We start from the raw sequence: 20,277 nt of genomic DNA on the forward strand, positions 1-20,277 counted from the left end.
CTCAGGCCTTGAGGCTTCCTCCCCTAATATCCGGACGACTTATTATAAACAAAAAAAGTTTTTAAAACAGAAAAACTGGTGTGTAGACAGAAGAAAAGGAGAAAAGAAAAATAAGACTATTTACAAGAAACTAAGAGAGACAAGAAAATAAAAAAAGGAAAAAATGTTATCTCGCCTCTCGCTTCTGAGCATCTTGTGTTATCAGTTTGAGAAAATCTTCTGCTTCATCTACCCTTTTAAAGACTCTCATTTTATTATTGTACATGACTTTTAAAGATGCGGGAAATTTCAGTTGTGCGGTGGCACCCAGTTGCCTAAAAGGGTCTAATAATTTGCCTAACTCCCATTGTCTAGATGCCGTGATTGAAGAGACATCTGACCTGATCTGAAAAGTAATACCTTCTGCTGATAGGGAGCTGCTTTTTAGAGCCTTGTTAAGAATTTCATCCTTTAAAGTGTATGTCAAAAAATTAACTAGAATTTTCCTGGGTCTGGATTTATTCGGATTTAGCCTAAACGGGTCTCTGTGGACACTTTGGATGTCTCTGATAAGGTCTTGTTCTGAGGCTTCCACTGCAGTGGCTTGCATAATAAGCCTGACTACAAATTCAGTAAAATTACTGCCCTCCGCCCCTTCCGGAAATTTAAAAAAACGGAGGTTGTTTCTCCTTTGTGCGTTCTCTATGGATTCCAATTTTTCCTGGAATCCCTGTTCCCGCTGTGTTAAGTCATCTATTTTCTTTGTATGTTGGAGGGCCAGGGTTCTTAAGTCCGAAACTATAGATTCTAAGGCAGTAGTTCTAACAGCTAACAGATCAAATTTTTCTTCTAACTTCTCACAGAACAATTTTATTTCTTGTTGGTTCTTCTGTGAAACCTCAAACCCATTTTTCATCTCATGAGTTAGTGACTGCAAAATTGACAGAACAGATCTATCACTAGAGAGTGCTTCCTTATCCTGTCCTCTGCCTCGGTGAACATAGTACTCTTTGAAAATACAGCTCTCTGGGTTTTGGCCTGCTCTTTAGTATCTAAGAGAACCTTTGCCCCTCTGGCCTCTAAATCAGCATTGTCAAGTGTTGCACTTTGTGAACTAGGTACATTTTCATGGATCTCTAGACTTTGCATCATTACGATGTGGGCTTGAACTTGATCTTGATCTTGGTCCACCAATAGCTGATATCTATTAGGGCTAAAAAGGCTCTCTGGAAACTCTGGACAAGTAGGCAGCATGGAAATAGAAACCCCAGCCGAAGGTTTTAATTCCAAAATGGAGGGAATTACCTTAAAATAGTTTTTAAGTGAAGGTGGGGCCTTAGCCCTATATACAGTTTCTTGAGCTGTCGAGTTACTTTTTGGGCCCCTGCTCTTCTTTTTCTTTGATTTAGGCTTGTATTTAGATGCTGAAGGGATTTTAACTACTGAGACTTTATTTCGGTCACAGGCACCTGAAACATTTTTTATATTTGTCAGAGATGTAGTGTCTGCTCGTGCAGTCCCTTGTTTCCTTACTTTGCTTCTAAGCCTATATCTGGAGACTGATTCGCTCCGTAAATCACTGTCAGAAATAGACAGGGATTCATCCCCTACCTCACTTATCCATTAAATGGGGGGTTTTGGGCAGCTACCCTGATGCATTCTGGGGGAGATAGTCCATACTGATTCGCTTGACCACTGCATCTTCCTGTGTACAATATTCTTGTAGCTGCTCCTTCTCACCTTGCATGATGCTCTGGCCCACTGCGCTACCCCCCATTCGACCCTATTAACTTTCTGCCACCTCACTTCCACCTTCGTGCAGTCAATGAGCTGATCATCACTTATGGCGACTTCTGCTTCACCTTCGCAGAAAACTCCCTCTAGGTCCTCGGTGCTTTGAGCCCAGACACACAGCAAGCCGTTTAGACACCACCGGCCGCAAAAACCACACAGCCACTTATAGCTGCCTCTGGAAGCCGTTACAACACCTCACGCAAGACCACACCGCCGGTTGAAGCTGCCTCTGAAAGCGGCGCCCGTTAGCTAACAAAGCTGAGGAAAACGGTCATGTACTCTCTACAAAGCCCTCCATCGGGCGCTGCGGTAATTATGGAAATCGAAGATATATCCTTGTTTTCTGCTATATACGTGCCTCCCGCATAGAAGTAGATTATCCCCGATGCATAACCACTAGTGAGTCATCTGATATTTCGGAGCCTCCCGGAACCTCCCGACTAGCTGCTGCTGCTAGCCGCCATGTTCTCCCCCACTGATCACATACTTGTATGGATCAGATATATTGATGATCTCTTTTTAATTTGGGATGACCAGAATCGCTAGCAAAGGAATTTATAGAGATTCTGGTTAAGAACAATCTAAATCTAAGGTTCACCCACACCATCAGTAGCCAGTACTGCGAATTTCTAGACATAGCAGTAGAGATTCAAAATGGCAAAATAACAACTCGTCTTTTTCGAAAAACAAGGGCAGGCAATGCATTGGTGGATGCCGGAAGCCATCATCCAGTCTCCTTAGTGTCAAGCATACCATATGGTGAGCTACTAAGGGCACGCCGAAACTGTAACACTGATGATAATTTCCTTACTGAGCAAGAGATTATGCTAAATCATTTCAGGGAGAGAGGCTACAAGGAAGAGACACTACAAAAATCTAAGAACAAAATAGATGGACAATCTAAACATGATTTGTCATTTAAAGTAGGTGCGACTAGACCTAGCCAGGACCCTAACAATATCTGTAAACCACCCAGAATGATCACACAATACAGCAGAGGTTCTTGGGCATTAAAGAAAATGATGAGAAAACATTGGAATTTGCTGGAGGCAGATCCCATAATAGGTCAACAGATAGGGGCAGATCCCAATGTCACCTTTAAACGTGCGAGATCCCTGAGGGATCGCCTAGTTCACAGTTATCCCAGAGAAGAATCCAATAGTCAATGGTTGAGGATTCCAAATGGTTTCACACCCTGCGGCTCATGCAAAGCTTGCCGCAATGGGAAGAATTGCAAGGATTATTTAAATGGCATGAAGAAGGCCATCACTCAATCGATCAATTGCAATAGTGATTTCACCATCTACGTACTGGAGTGCCCTTGCGGTCTCCAGTACGTGGGTAGCACCAAACTCCCCTTGAAACAAAGAATTGTACAGCATCTTCGTGCCATAACTAATCAGGATCACAATTATCCGGTGGCACGCCACTATGCAGAACGGCACACGTGAGAAAGATCTTAGGATTCTTGAATCCAGATTCATTTTTAGAAATGAATACCAAGGTACCCAATGATCTCAACAGTGGGGAGGAATTGGCCACACATAAATGGCGTTAACTAATTCCCCCATACCATAATAATTAATGCAGTCATCCTCTCTAAATTGATAGGACATTTTTAAATGGGTTTTATGATTTTGTCATAAATAATCACATTTTCACTTTTAATGGAACAAATGGCATTATCCTCATTCAGTGCAATATTAACCCGGCTGGGTTTATATTAGGCACTACACCACATTTGTGGAGATGCATGACTGGTAGTGGAATCATTGCTGATTCCAACTCTCCAATTGGAAGAGTAGATGATGTTGTTCTGTCATTTTTTATTTTTATTTTTATTTTTATTTTTCACCTGTCTCTCACTCACTTCACGATGGATTCAAAATATGCACTTGCCCTTTATTCACCCAACCTAATAATATTTTCAAAAACTTCCTAGGATGCGTTACTTTCCCTGCATCCCGACCAATATGGTGCCAGAATTAATACACATTCCACTTTGTATTTATCTCTTTGGAGTGGATGCATTGCCTGCAATATTTGATTCCCACTATCACTTTGGGGAAAATGGCATGAAGTGAGCAGCAAAGTTTTTTTTTAACATAATGCTAAAAAGCCTGCTTTAAAATGTGCTATTATCGCCACAATTCATTAGAACTAATGGCATGCAAATCTAAAGAATATATGTTGAATCGCAATATTAAGGTGATGTTAAAAACATACCCTCATATGACTGCAATAGAACGCCAGAAGCGCGGCTAATTAATACTTGGACAAGTCAAGAAATATCGGACATAAAAACAATAGTAGCATGCATAATCATTCAATGCAATGCCTATAATTGGAAGAAAATTGAAATGAAATGTATTTATTTATATATACATATTTTTGTTATTTAACTGCACATATTGTTTCCAAAGCATGTCATCTCTGTAAGAATATCGCTATGTTTAACCAATAGCAGTATTTTTTCTATGTCTACTAAACTGGCAAAACTTTTTCTATGGGAAGTTGGGGAACAGGAAGCAACTTGACAAAGGCTAACGCCGAAACGCGTCGTCCTCTGTTTTTGAGTGCACAATAAACTTTTGTGCTGTCTCCAGGTGTGCCGCCTCTTTTTCTAAGCTATATTGGAAGTTTGGAGGGAGAAACTCTTGGACACTTGGTGGTTGCTGTTACCACGGGTGGCGCCGATGCTGTAAGGAAGGGAACCGCCGAAGCAGCGTTCACAGCTGTACATATATATATATATATATTCACTGGAAAAACACCATAGGTTATAGACCATATATAGTTAGGAATTAGTATTTACAAAACCTTATTTTACTCACACAAAACCATTGAAATTCGCATATATAGTTAGTTGCACTAACTATATATCGCGCACCCGCAATCCACTGCTGATGATGACACATATTACATCATTCATGACATGGTCAGTGACATCACTGATGACATCACTGATGACAACTCAAATGACATCACTGATAACATCACTGATGACATCATTCATGTGATAATAGGATGAACCTCTTCAGACTCTAATATAACCTTAGATACACTCAGTGTAAACAGACACTCACAGACTGTCACTCATCCATGGAGTTACTCATACACCTAGTCAGTCATGCAAACTATCAATCACACCTCCATTTCCTCAACTATACAGTTATACACATCTTACTTATTCAAACATATTCTAACACATATTTACTCTCTTATTCAATCACTGATACAAGTTTACAATGATCCATACAGCCACTCACACATTCACTGGCTCTTATACATAGTTATTTATATATGTCAACTCTCACATGTACTGTGTTTTACAAATGTACTTACTTTGACATGTAGCACTGAGATATCCATTCACTCACCAACACACTCATGCACACAGTCAACCACCCATACAGCTGTTTCCACATGCAGTTTTGAACCCATACATCTAGTGAATCAACTGTTCACACATCTATGCACAGAGTCACACACCTACCAGCCATCCTCACACACACACTCACTCTCTCATACAAATACTTGGGCAACCAATCAATAACCCATATAGTTACTCATATAGCTACTGATCAACACATGCAGCCGTTTACAGAACAACAGATATAATGATGCACAAATTAAGACAGTTTAGTCCCTAACCCATGCACTCAGTGAGACACATTTAATCACTCTCTCATACAGTCAGTCATGCACCTACTACATCCTTCATCCAGACACTTATACATCCACTCATTCTTCAATATGTAAGACATATTTTAACTTTACAGAAACATACAGTCACTGGATGTTGTTATCAGTGATGTCATTTGAGTTGTCATCAGTGATGTCATCAGTGATGTCACTGACCATGTCATGAATGATGTAATATGTGACATCATCAGCAGTGGATTGCGGGTGCGCGATATATAGTTAGTGCAACTAACTATATATGCGAATTTCAATGGTTTTGTGTGAGTAAAATAAGGTTTTGTAAATGCTAATTCCTAACTATATATGGTCTATAACCTATGGTTTTTTCAGTGAATTTTCAAGGTTTTGTAAATGCTAATTCCTAACTATATATTGTCTATAACCTATGGTTTTTTCAATGAATTTCAATGGTTTTTTAATAGCAAATATCAAAAGCTGTAAAATGTATTCTTCTTTTATATGTGAAAGTGGCTCAAAGGCCTTGTAAATATGCCCGATGCAGGCTATGAAACTCTAGCAGTACATATCAAGAAACCTAAATGACTTCAAGAAACGTTTTTAAACACATCAAGTAAGCAAATTATTCTCCCAGATTCATGGGAAGTGACTTAAAATGCCCTAACACACATGGCGGCGTATTTACAAGGCCCTTGCACCACTTTTGCGTCACTTTTAACATTGGGAAAATAACGTAAAAGTGGCTCAAAGGTCTTGTAAATATGCCCCATGCTGGCTATGAAACGCTAGCAGTACATATCAAGAAACCTAAATGACTTCAAGAAACGTTTTTAAACACATCAAGTAAGCAAATTATTCTCCCAGATTCATGGGGAAGTGACTTAAAATGCCCTAACACACATGGGGGCGTATTTACAAGGCCCTTGCACCATTTTTGCGTCACTTTTAACATGGGGAAAATAACGTGAAAGTGGCTCAAAGTCCTTGTAAATATGCCCCATGCTGGCTATGAAACTCTAGCAGTACATATCAAGAAACCTAAATGACTTCAAGAAACGTTTTTAAACACATCAAGTAAGCAAATTATTCTCCCAGATTCATGGGGAAGTGACTTAAAATGCCCTAACACACATGGGGGCGTATTTACAAGGCCCTTGCACCACGTTTGCATCACTTTTAACATGGGGAAAGTAACCTGAAAGTGGCTCAAAGGCCTTGTAAATATGCCCCATGCAGGCTATGAAACTCTAGCAGTACATATCAAGAAACCTAAATGACTTCAAGAAACGTTTTTAAACACATCAAGTAAGCAAATTATTCTCCCTGATTCATGGGGCAAGTGACTTAAAATGCCCTAACACACATGGGGGCGTATTTACAAGGCCCTTGCACCACTTTTGCGTCACTTTTATCATGTGGAAAATAACGTGAAAGTGGCTCAAAGGCCTTGTAAATATGCCCCATGCAGGCTATGAAACTCTAGCAGTACATATCAAGAAACCTAAATGACTTCAAGAAACGTTTTTAAACACATTAAGTAAGCAAATTATTCTCCCTGATTCATGGGGCAAGTGAAATATTTGTTTAAAGAAGCAGACACCATTTTTTACTTCTCATAAATTTAAAAAGCATTCCTTTTCCTTAAAAACGATTTTCAAGTCATAATTTGAAAACACAGCACAGCTCCTATGTACAAGCACACCCTGTCAGTACTAATACTTCACATTATCTCCAATTACAATTTCTCAAAGAAACAAAATCTTTTTGTAAAACACTTGACACAAAGCAACATTTTAAATACATAACTTGCTTCCTAATTTTCTCCCTAAAGCATACTAGTCTCTATCTAAATTAAATGAATCTTTTCTCACCTTAGCAAATGCTTTTTGAATTTCAAAACAGTCTCAGACACACACCAATTTTTCTTTAGCAGAGCAAAGGGTATGCACTCCAGAGGCTGCAACCAACAATGGCACAGAAATGCTATAAATCATCACACATATCTCTCATATTACCCAATCAAAACTCTTCCCTCACTTTTTTTCAAATCAACACCCTTCCCCCCTCTGCCCTTTCTGCCTTTTTTCCATAGCAACTACCTCCTGACAGACCTCTCATGTTTACAAGTTCACACAACAATGTTTCAACTGAACTCTGAACTCTCAGTACACCTGCTTATCCAGTGCAATGTTTCTTAAAATGATTTTTTCTTAACCATTCGAATTACATCTTTCAAAGAACACATCCATGCACCCTAACTTTCTGTTTTCAGCAATCAAAATCCACCAATCACTGCTACTGAATCATTAGCACTGACTCCTACTGTTTCTACTGCCATTTCATTCCCACACTTCATCTGACTGCAGCAGACCTCCTCTCACCATGTTTTCTGTCTGGATTCTTGGACATAGTTACATCCACTGGGCTCACAGGTATGCTGATAACAGAAATTTACACAACCTCAATTTACAAAATGTTGAAATCAACTGGATTGGCAAAAGAGGATTGAGATGTCACCAATTGATACCATTGGTGAAAACCTTTTTGCATTTGCCAAACCCTGACCTCATAATAGTGCACTGTGGAGGAAATGATTTGGGCACTTTGACTGGGGTAGGTCTGGAAATGCTTTTAAAGGACACCTTTGAGCAATTGATGGCACTTTTTCCTCAAACTGCCTTGGTATATTCAAATATATGCCAAAGACAGAAATTGAGGTGGTCCAATCAATTTTGTCCACAAATTGAGAAAGCGAGGAAGCATGTAAATAAGTCTGTTTCAGCTTACATGAGAGACCATGGAATGGGCTCCATCTACAACAATAACTCGCGTTACTACATGCAAGATATCTACAGAGGAGATGGTGTGCACTTCTCAGATGAGGAGAACAGAGTTTTCATCCAGAATTTAAGACTGTGTATTGGTACCTACTTATAAGTACCTAAATCTTCCACAGACCCAGAGCTACCCTAACTATGATCACTCTGAATAAATTTTAAATGTAACTTTTTTTTACTAATTTTCACGATTTACGCTTTCCGGAGCGCTACCCGGTTCGCACACCGGGCGCTAACCGCGTGAAAATTTGAATTTCTTTTTTTTGGGCATATATGGGCCTACTCATCCACCCTCACAAAACCTAGGGGATCAGGATATGTCTCCATTGCCCCCTTTTGCACAACCCCAGAATGGTTTATCATCCATCTTGTGTCCAAATTAGACCTTAACGCAAGATGGCGGACTCCCGTTACGCTACCTGTAAGCTACCCGGTTCGCGTACCGGGTAGCGCTTCCACCGCGAAAAATCGAAAAAATGTTTTAATTTTTTTTTGCCTTGCGGGGCCCTTTAATAGCCCCCACATCAATCGTAGGGGGTCAGGAGGGGTCTGCCTTGCCCCCTTATATTCATTTCCCCCTTCGTTTATTTCCACCTCTTGTCTCTCGATCCTACCGAGAGACAAGATGGCGGCCACTCCGAACTGTTTAGAATGTTCACAGTCACCGGAGAGCCAATCCGCTTCTCCTCACAAAGTTCCGTTACGCGTCTGGTACGCGAACCGGGGCGCTAACCGGGACGCTGTCACAGATATATATATTTTTTTGAACCTAAAATACTCAAAATCCACTGGAGCACATATCTTGAGACCTAGCAAAGGCACATCGGACTACCAGTCCCTACAATTTTGCCAAGTTTCATAGAAATCCATTCAGCCGTTCGAGCTAAAAGTGAGTCCAAACGCCCTATGGAAAACTCAATGTTAAAAACACGTTTTGGGACCCCCTTTTTTCTCGGCCCCCACTTCACGAAACCCCCCCCAAACTTTCAGGGGACGCTCAGAAACAAAATGTGCCATTTTCCTGAAAATTTCAGCCAATTCCGTCCTTCAACGCCAACGTTATTCAACATAGAATTTTCAGAAATCCCTATTAAAAAAAATCCTAACTATATATACCTACTGGCGACCGCCAGTAGGTAATATATATATATATATATATATATATATATATATATATATATATATATATATATATATATATATATATATATATATATATATATATATATATATATATATATATATATATATATATATATATATATATATGTATGTATATATATATAAACCTCACAGGTAGATAGATAGACATATGTACACTAAAAAGACTTTAAACCATCAAAAAAGAATATAGCGGCAAGGTGTGCCAAAAACGAATTTAAAACCATATCACTTTTTTAGAATCAAGCAGAGCATCATTGGGAATGCAGTAGGCACACAAGAGGAGTGGGAATTAACCCTCAACAAAATAATAAAAGAACTGGAACAAACCAAAATTACAGAAATCAACAAATGGTGAGAGATGACAACTTTGAAGAGCTATATTGAAAGCGATTGAATACCTAGGGGGTTGCACATCTTCGTACTTCCCACATTGGATGCTCTAGACTTAGACCTACTAAAAAATTAGCAAATGGATACTACAGAATGCTTAGTAAAGCTGAGGAGGGCATTGATTACACACACAGAGAGGAAGAAGTCTAAATCAATAGAAAGAGTCAAGGAATTATAGGAATCACTGGAATCCGTGAAAGACAAATAAGAAGTAAGTGATGCCCTATCTGCAATGAAGAAAAAACTAGAGAAATATGAAACAGAGATAAAAACCAAAAAAGCAAGAAAATTCAACCTTCACAGGATTGATTTTGCAGCAGGCTGAAGTTGGACTTTCGTTATACACTATGGACAAAAAGAGGGTGAGGAAACAGCTCAAGCAAATGTAGACAGCTCCGAAGTTATATCAGGGGACAAAGGGCCCAAAAACTCAATGACTAGTTTGGATTCCCGTGGAATTGAGTTTATATCAGATGGCAACAAGAAGAAGGGACTGAGGACCCCCACAAAAGGGAATTCTCCCCCACCAGATGGATGACAACAAGGTCCTAAGGGCGCAGGTAGAGTTCGAGAGTACCAAAGATAAAGAGCATGATTATGGAAATGGATAACAATTTAATGTTAAACCTCTTGTCCAAACAACTTACCAACAAACACATGCATCTATTGAATAAAGGCCTCATCTTTTGCACTCTGGTAAAGATGGAACTGGCAACTGCCAGAGTAGACCTATATAAATTCTCAAGGAGGCTGAAATTAATGAAAACACTTCCTACAGAAAAATAATTGTAATCAACGGACAAGAAAAAAGGGACACTGAGAAGAATTACATATCTTTATTAACATCAGAAGATATGGCACAGCTGAGACAGTAATCTCCCTGGCCATGGAAGCAGAGGATACATTGACATCAGGAAATATAGAACGTTTATCAGACTCACAGGTTTGTGAGTCTATGGGAATCTCAACCAATGAGTCAATTATGAGAATGTGCAGGCCCCAATCTAAGTTTTGCCCACAACTTTCACTGGGCAACAAGATAGATGTCTTTCAAGAAATAGTAACAGAAGTACTGCACATAATATATCAAAATAATCATAGGAAAAGAGAAAAGAAATCTCTTAACATGACTAAAGATGACTGTTGGGCACTTACAAATTTGTGAAACGATGAAAGAATTATCATTAAGGCCTCAGATAAAGAAGGAAACATTGTCATCCCAAACAAAGAGCCATACATATCAGAAGCCAACATGCAATTAAGGAACATGGAACATTATCAAAAACTCAGTAGATCCTGTGAAAGAATTTAAGGATTCATTCCATAGGAAATTTTCAACTTGGCATCAGAAAGAATTGGTGGATGATGCTGAATATAGGTATCTAAGGACTCACCATACTGTGACTCCCACCCTTTACTTTCTACTGAAAGTACATAAAGTCAAAATTAACCCACCAAGGAGACCTTTTGTGAGCTCAATTGGAGTCTTCCCTTAAAACACTTTGAGATTTATTGATCTCTTCCATTTTCCTTATGGCCTATATTACCATCATATGTTAGAGACTCACAAGATTCTTTAAACAATATAGATGGTATACCTTGGAAATCAAACTACTGGATGGCCACAGTTGATGTGGTGTCTCCATACATGTTCATACACCTCTCAAACAGATGAAATCCTGTGAATACTTTTTTAAATCAAGATCGCTGTCACTGCTGGACCATTTCAGAACAAATAAGGAAATAATAAGTTTATGCCTCCAACATAATGTTTTCCTATTTAACAGTCAGTATTTTCTCCATAAAACAAGGCACAGCCATGGGGACATGCGTTTCACCAACCTATGCAAATCTCATCATTGGTTGGTGGGAGGTAGAAACAGTATGAAATGACCGGACCAGATCATTATGTGGGTCTGTTATATTGATGATGTCTTTCTATTACGATTACAGGAATGTGAAAGAAAGGACTTTGAAATGTTCATTGAGTCCTTGAGCAACAATCCACAAAAACTTAAATTCACATTTGAAATCAGTAATACAGAGATAAATTATCTTGACATCAATGTGTATTTAAAAGACCACAGATTATCTACCAAGATTCATAGAACGCCCACCAGTATTATTAACATCCTCCATGCTAACAGTGGACATCCACATGCTTTAAAATGGAGTGTTCCCTATAGGGAATTTCTCAGAGCAAGAAGGAATTCTTCAGAAAAAGATGAATGTGAGACACAAGTAGGAGAAATGTATGCATGCTTCAAAATGAGAGGATATCCAACCACAGTACTGGATGCTACCATTACGAGAGTTAAGAAAAGGAAAAGAGAAGAGCTACTAATGGTGACTAAGAAAGATTGAGAAGAACCTACAAGGTACATAATGGAATATGATTAATTCCATCATGAAACATGAGGACTCTTGAAACAGAGTTGGCAGTTCCTAAAGATGGATAAGATCTTTCTCACTATGCCAGGGACGCCCGATTTATCCAGCACAACATAGGCAAAGCTCATCATGTATGAAGTAAGCAACTACGCTTCTGTTGTCCCATTTATGTCTTGAAATTATGTTTGGTCATATACTGATCCTGCACCTTAAATTCTTTTAGGTGTCTGGTCGCTATCACGTAATAGGAACCCACATGCCCTTCTACGCCCTTAGCCTCTGTAAAGAGGCTTTTTGGTAATAATGGATTTTATCCCTGTTTATATTGATTTAACACTGGTTCACACATTTATGATTCTAAGACTTTGTTCATGTCCTTCCCTTGATCAGTCCCTTACTCATCCCCACACTTTTGTCCTGATGAAGACCCCGGAGTAAGGGACACAACAACCTACAGGGTCGAGACATCAACACTTTATTGTATAGCCAGAATAAACAACAGATATTTCATACTGTGTTACTGTTCAATACCATGGCTGTGTATTGTGTCTGCTAAACTGTGATTTATAGGCTTGATGAATGAGCCACAGGTGTTTCAAGTGATGCACTGTTTATGATTGACACTTTATCCTTCAATCACCCCTTATCGTCACTAAAACACTAATAACCGACCCTTCCCTTTTCCTCGCCTTTATCACGTTCCCGCCTAGGGACATTGTCACATATAATAATGTGTAAATATTTTCACTAAGAGGTCTATGCCCAGTTTGAATTAACCCCTTCGCTGCGGCGGCTGTTCCGCCGCAGCGCTAAAGGGGCGGGGCGGCCGCGCGGAGGCCGCATGCTGGTGTCAGAACCGCTCCGTCACCAGCCACGGTTGAGCTATGCTGGTGACGGAGCGGTTCCGTCATGACCCGCCCCGCTCTTTAGAACGCCCGCGCAGGCGCGAAATCAGCGCCGCGCAGGCGCGGCGGCTGGGCCATGACGGAACCGCTCCGTCATCAGCACAGCGCACCCGCAGCTGATGACGGAGCGGTTCCGTCATCAGCATGCAAAGGGTTAAACACTATGTGCAACTAATACCTTGTGTATTATGTTTTGTTTTGAATGTTGCTTTCATTGTTGTACATTGTATTGATGTTTTCTGGGACCACTGTTCCTACGTACTGGACTGTTCCCATGAGGCACAGGGTCAAGACTGATTTGCATATAGCTGGTTCTGAACTGGGATGGCAAAGTGAGCTAAAGAAAGATGATGGATTCAACCGAGATCTGTGACTGGGGGTGAGTGTTTGAAAAGTTTGAGTGCTCCATCCATCATCTCTTGTGTTTGCTTTGTTCCCTCTAAGCTGGCAGGTTATGCCCAGGCGTGGGTCCCTTGCTCTCCTTGCCACTGGATTCAAGCCAGCATGGCTGATGAGGGATGTTACCCTAGTCCTGGAAAAACCTGCCTTGGCAATTCGAGATGAACTGTTCCCATTAAGCACAGTGTCAAGACTCATTTGCATATAGCTGGGTCTGAACTGGAGTGGCAAAGTGATCTAAAGAACGATGATGGATTTAACCCAGATCTGTGACTGGGTGTGAGTGTCTGAAAAGTTTCAGCACTCTGACCATCATCTCTGTGTGTTTGCTATATATACACACACATCTATATACCACCAGTAAAGCAGCAACACACGCATAAAAATCAATCAAGATAAAAAATAGCAATAGTACATCAATCAACATGTAAAAATCTTTTAATAAACTTTAAAAATACCCCATTCACATATAACCATAAGCAACACACACACAAATAAAATGACCAAGCGCATAGAGAAGAGAGTGAATGAGATGATAGGAAGCTGTCTGAATATATGTGTATGACTCCTGGTGCTGTTTTTCCTCAAATAACAGACATTTTCCAAAGCATCAGAATTAACATCTTGATTTTCTCAAAAAAATGTAAACATTTCAAGGTCAGATGATGCAGCAAATTGCAGACATAGGGTTAGTTATGATTTCAGGACAGGACGGTACCATATATAAAATAGCCTCTGAATATATGGTGCTTTCCTGCTGGAAAAAGCATAGAAAAAAAGATGTAGTTAACACATTAACCAGATGGGCATCCTATACAAAAATTCAAATAAAATTAATCTTGAGTAGGCATGGGCGAAAATGAAATCATGCCATTGTAATTCATCTAATTTTGGGATATTTTGCTTTACACTTGTTATGTGAAATTCCTCAAGTTATTCCTCACTATTAAAAATGACAAAGTAAACAAGAAGGGAGCAGAAAACATCCACTTTTGACCGGTGCCCTCTGGGCAACCGGTGGAGGTCTTTGTAATGCGTTTCAATGTCATGGGGTCACACAGCACTTTGTATGGAATATTACGGCAGCCTAATTTCGATCAATACCATCCTGAGGTGCTGCAGTCTTCCAAGCTGTGTGCACTGTGGTAAGAGACTTTGAAATGTATTATATATTCGCTATGCTTTATCTGTAACTATACTACTATGTGTGAACCATGTTTACTGTGTCATGTACCTCTGTGATGCATGATCTGCGTACAGAAAGCGGAGACACTCTTTTTCCTGTAGTTTTTTATTTAATGCCAAATAACAATTTTTCATCAAAACACACGCTGTATCTGAGCTGTACTTTGCATGCACCTTCACTTTCCTTATGAAATACAGTGAGTAAATGATAAAAAAACAACCATAAGTGGCATTACCAACGCTGTTTTCAAAGCTAAAATAGATTTATGGACAAGATTTTTAACATTGCTATTTAAAGATCTTGTAGAATCTAAACTGTTTCCAGAATCCTGGCAAGGGAGTATTTTACGGCCCATTAATAAGAGCCGTGCACTGGATAACTCGGCCAATTATCAGTTAGGATAACCCAGCCAATTATTTGTTAATAGCCTTAACTGATGTGGAGGCGAACATATTTGCAACTTGTCTACTCAAGGACTTGGAAGAGTGGGGCACATCAACAAATATAATATCAATACTTCAAACCGGATTCCGAAGAGGACAGTCAACAATGACAAATTTACTGTTGCTTGCATTGCTAGCGGAGAGGGCAATACACAAAAAACTAAAGTTAGATATTTGTTTGGTAGACTTGAAAGCTGCTTTTGACTCCCTTACCTGCAGCTTACTCTGGGCGAAATTAGCAGCATGTTGTTTACCAAAACAATTATTAGATATGATCATACCATTATACACAAATGCATGGGTAAAGGTGAAATTGATGGATGGGAGTCGTACTACTAATCGTTCTGAAACCCATAGTGGACTAAAACAAGGTTGCGTACTAGCACCATGTCTTACCTCTCCATCTGCAGAATGTTAATGCCCATTCCCCATATTTCTCAGGTTATAATATAAAATACTTGCAATATATGGATGACACTATGTAGCTTAGTCAAACACCCATAGGTCTGCAACGATTGATAGATTCATTTGACAGTTTAGAAATGATGACACTAGGATTATTTAAACCCAGTATGAGAGCATGGAAAATGAATGGTTCAATGACTGAAATGGTAAAATGTTATAAGTAACTAGAAATTACATTAGGTGATAGAGAGTCTTTTAAACAGCATATTAATCATCTAAAGGCCAAAGCCACAGCACTTTCATTTGCTTTTAAAACACTACAAAATTAGCTTTTATGTTAAGCATTTAGTTAAAGTAATGAAGGCAAAGTTAATGTCCTCCTTAGCCTAAGGACCTGTCATTTTCTTAGGTAAAAACTCCAAAATCCTCTAAAATGTACAAATTAAATTTTAAAGTCTATTTTTAAGATTCCGAAAAACACTGGACATGCTAATTTCCAACTGGAGTTTGGCCTGACCAGCCAAATCCTATTAAGACAATCAATGTTTTTAAAATACATATTTTCATTATTTTTACCTGACCTGGCACTCTTTCAAATTTGTGTTGGCAGGAGCTTACACAATATGATTATGAAAGTGTTTGGAGATCTTAACTGAGGGCCCGTTTCATAAACGTAATCTGAGACAAAATCCTAACTTCACGACTTTCAGTATTCACAAAAGACATTTAGGAGTAGTAAAGTTAGGATTCCTAACTTCACTACTCCTAAATGCCTTACATACTGTTTAATTCCCAGCCTTTCGATCATTTGGATAGACATAAAACTGCTTTTAAACAGGTATTAAAACGATCAACACATTTCTTATCCTTAATATTTGTCAGATGCCAAACACACAGGTGCACTAACCTGATGTATCTAGGCCCAGCAGGAGCGATGAAGATGACAGTCCAACAACTCCCAATGTCGTTCTCCTTTAAGAACAGAAAATTGCTGCCTAAGAAGCACGTCAAGGGGAATGGGGGTTGGGACAAAATAATAAAAGACACCTTGCACAGTAGCAGACCTCCTTCACCGGTTATTCTTCCTGGAGCTGGTGGATGCAGGGACTGGAAGACCCAGGGAGCGTCTCAAGACTGTGTGAGAGAAGAACAAGAAGTATCAGCACTCTTAGCCTTCTCAACTGCACAATCAACAAACATACAGGGTATTGGATGTGGATTAGAATACACTCACACTTGTGTTACGTCTAGCTGATGTGGATGAGTCACTAACATAAAAACTACACGCTAGATGTGTTGTTATTCAAAGGTGGATAAACGGAAAACACTGTGAAACTTAAGTCCATAGAGATTAAAGCCTCTCTATTGAAAGTTCCTTTATGCTTTCCTAGCACTGCGTCACACGCAGGTTTATAATAGGTGTTTTACATTTTGCAACACCTTCTCAAGATTTGCTAAGGGTTAATAGTTAATAAACAAGTTGCGTAACATGAGATTATAAACTCTAAAAAAACTCTAATCAGCGCACTCATCATGGCCCGCATTGACTATTGCAACGGCCTGCTAGTCAACGCTCAAGAAGGTGTCCTAAAGAAATTACAACTGGTGCAGAACGCGGCAGCCAGATTGATTACTGGATGCCCTAAGTACGCCTCTATCTCCGGAACACTCCGAGAGCTCCACTGGCTGCCAGTGAAGAAGAGAGCCAAGTTTAAGGCTCTCTGAATTGCCTACAAGGCAATTCATGATCAAGGACCAACGTATTTGAAAGACTCCTTTCGTCCTTACGAACCTACCAGATCCCTACGATCCTCAACTGCTGGACTACTGCAAGTCCCTAGGACTAAGAAAGTCTCCTGGGGAGATAGATCCTTCATAGTCACCACCACTAAACTTTGGAATAGTCTTCCATCCTTCATCAAAACCTCCACATCTCTGCTCTCCTTCCGCAGACAGATAAAGACCTGGCTGTTTAAGCAATAACTCCTCATGAACTAGTTCTCTCACTCAGCGCCGAAACACCCACGGGTAGTTGAGCGCTCTACAAATCGCCTAAATAAATAAATAAACGCATTAGTAGTTCTCTGAACATATGCAGATACAGAAGTGAATAACTGTTAATAGCCCTTTCATAACTATTCCAATATTACATTAGCCCGTATTGCCCAGCACACTTGGTTTAGGCCTCGGCTCCGCTTACTTAGCTTGCTGGGGAAGCCTCCCTGTTGTTCAGGGGCGTTTCTGAAGCTTGAAGCAGATCTGATGCAGGAAAAGGAGATTCAATTGGCATCCCTCAACAGCAGAAAGCAGAAGTGGAGATCCAATGGGCGTCCCTCGATGACAGGAGTCCGGTCGCTGAAGTCTTCCAAAAGGAACTGGATTCGTATGACAGGAGCGGCGGCAGTCTCATGCTGATAGGCAGATTGACTAGCAAAGGGTGTGATCGGTGGGAGTGGTTATATACCCTCCACAGACCAATGCCAAGAATGTAACAGTGGCTCATAAACAGTGACTCATATCCTGATGGGAGATGAAGTGTGTAATCAGAAGTGTCATGCCATTGTGGCAGAATATGTGGCAATGAACAGTGCTGCTTTATTCCAATGCCTGACTACTGGTTTTGTTCATTCCAATGTGTCAAATGGTTACTAATCACATACAAGGATACTCTAACCTTTAGGACACATACCAATTCAGCTTCTAAGAATAACAGCAGTCCATTCCTGATTTTATGCTGAACCTTCCATATCCTCCCAATCATGCTCAAGCAGGGATAGCCTAAAGGACTTGGTATAATATCTCCTGTGCCTGCGCTGGGAGTGAACACCTGAATGGAACTCTGTGGGCAAAAGGGTTCTTTTCCGTACATGAGTTCTTGGAGGCAGAAGTTGAGTACCCATGACACCATTGCAGTAAAAAAGCATGCCTGGTTGGTCATTAATTTTTAAATAAAATAGAGCTTCAACCATACGAACTCTTATTCACAATCATTTATAAGGGACACATTTCTTAGGCTAAGATTTCGAGAATTCCCAACAAGGGACGTAACTCCAAGATGGATACAAAATTGGTGAACATACAGTTGCAGATTATGTGTACTTTCCACTGAAACGATACTACACATTGTATGTATGTATCCCTGATTACGTCAGGAGCGGCAAGCATTATTAAAACCGTCTTTAAAGAAAATGGGGTGAAAAAGCATCGTCAAGCTATTATACTTTGTCTCACTGGGAAATCAATTCACCTAATACGTACATTTGTTAAGTTTATGCTTATAGCAGCTAAAATGTTAAATTCAGACCCAATACTTTCATAAATAGATTTGGAAAGTAGTAATGATATGCATGTACAACTATCTATCCGTTCATTGCCTGACAGTGTTAATGGAGATTTGAGATCTAAGTATTGTGATATTTTATTCAGCGGTGGCCGGCACAGGTAAAGGCGGTGGAACACAGCAGGGTGGGGTAGGAGGTACGGGAAGTCAACAGATGACAGAATAGGTATAAATAAATAAAGGATACCTATTCCGTTGTCTGTTGGATCTCCCTCCTGCTGCACCCTGCCCCACTGCCTACCGCGCTTACCTGTGCTACCCCCTTGATTTTATTAGGTTGGACTCAAATTTTCACTAAAGTTAGCCTGAAGGTAGTAATGGCTCGTATGGGTAGAAACACTTTATTGAACCACCATCTGCCCTTTAATGTATAGTGTTTATTACTTTACTATTTGACTGATGAAATGTGATATGTATAATATATTATTTTATTGAGTTGTAACGTAAGCACGGAAACACTTTATTGATCGAGATGCACTTTATTGACTAAGACTTTACTGATCACTTTTTCCAAGGAACTATTTAGTGAATTGTATAATTTTTATTTAATTACAGGGTTTATAGCTTTATCTGACCTATGAAATTTAATTCTAAAGAAGCACTTATTGAATTTTGTCATTTCATTGAACTACTGTGTCTATAGTTCTATCTGACTTATGACACATGACTGTGATGTAGCTCAGTTTGGATAAGCAAGTACGGAGGCTATTTATAGATCTGGACTGATGAATGGTACTAATTGCTGTAGAAAAGCATAATGCATGGAAGTATACCTTATTGAACATATGTTTGCCCATAGATTTGCAGTTCTTTTCACGCTTCTTCTTCTTCTAGCCCCCAAAGCAGCAGAAAACAACCTCCAGAGGCCCCACAAGTAGATCAAGCACTCTAGGCAGGTCAGAACCCAACCAGCAGAGTTCAGGGGGAGCTGGGGTGATGTCCTTTTGTTCCTGGGACTTCAAAACAGGAGGCCAGCTCTCCTTAGGCCCTTGGAGTTCTTCTTCAAGCAGGGGACACAGCACACAGCAAAGTCCTTCTTCTTTGCTTGATAGAATAGCAACTGCAGGTTAGCCCCTGAACACACAGCAAGGGCAGTCCTTCTCTTCAGTTTCTCCAGGTCTTCTCCTCGGCAAAGGTTCCTCTTGAATTCCCGGATAATCTAAAATTCAGGGGTTTCAGCTCTCATATTTATACCCCAAAAGTCTTTGTTTTCTAGGTGAAAAGGGTCCTGGACCCGGTCCAAACCAGTTTTGGTTGCACTCTGCCAGTGCACAATGTATTCCTTTGTTAGTGTGATCCAGGGCCAGCAGACACACTGCAGGGGGTGGAGCCAGCATTGTGGAAGGCAGGCACAGCCCTATTCAGGCCTAGGTGCTACTCC

This window comes from Lissotriton vulgaris, chromosome 9, assembly GCF_964263255.1.
Source record: "Lissotriton vulgaris chromosome 9, aLisVul1.2, whole genome shotgun sequence".
Lineage (NCBI taxonomy): Eukaryota > Metazoa > Chordata > Amphibia > Caudata > Salamandridae > Lissotriton > Lissotriton vulgaris.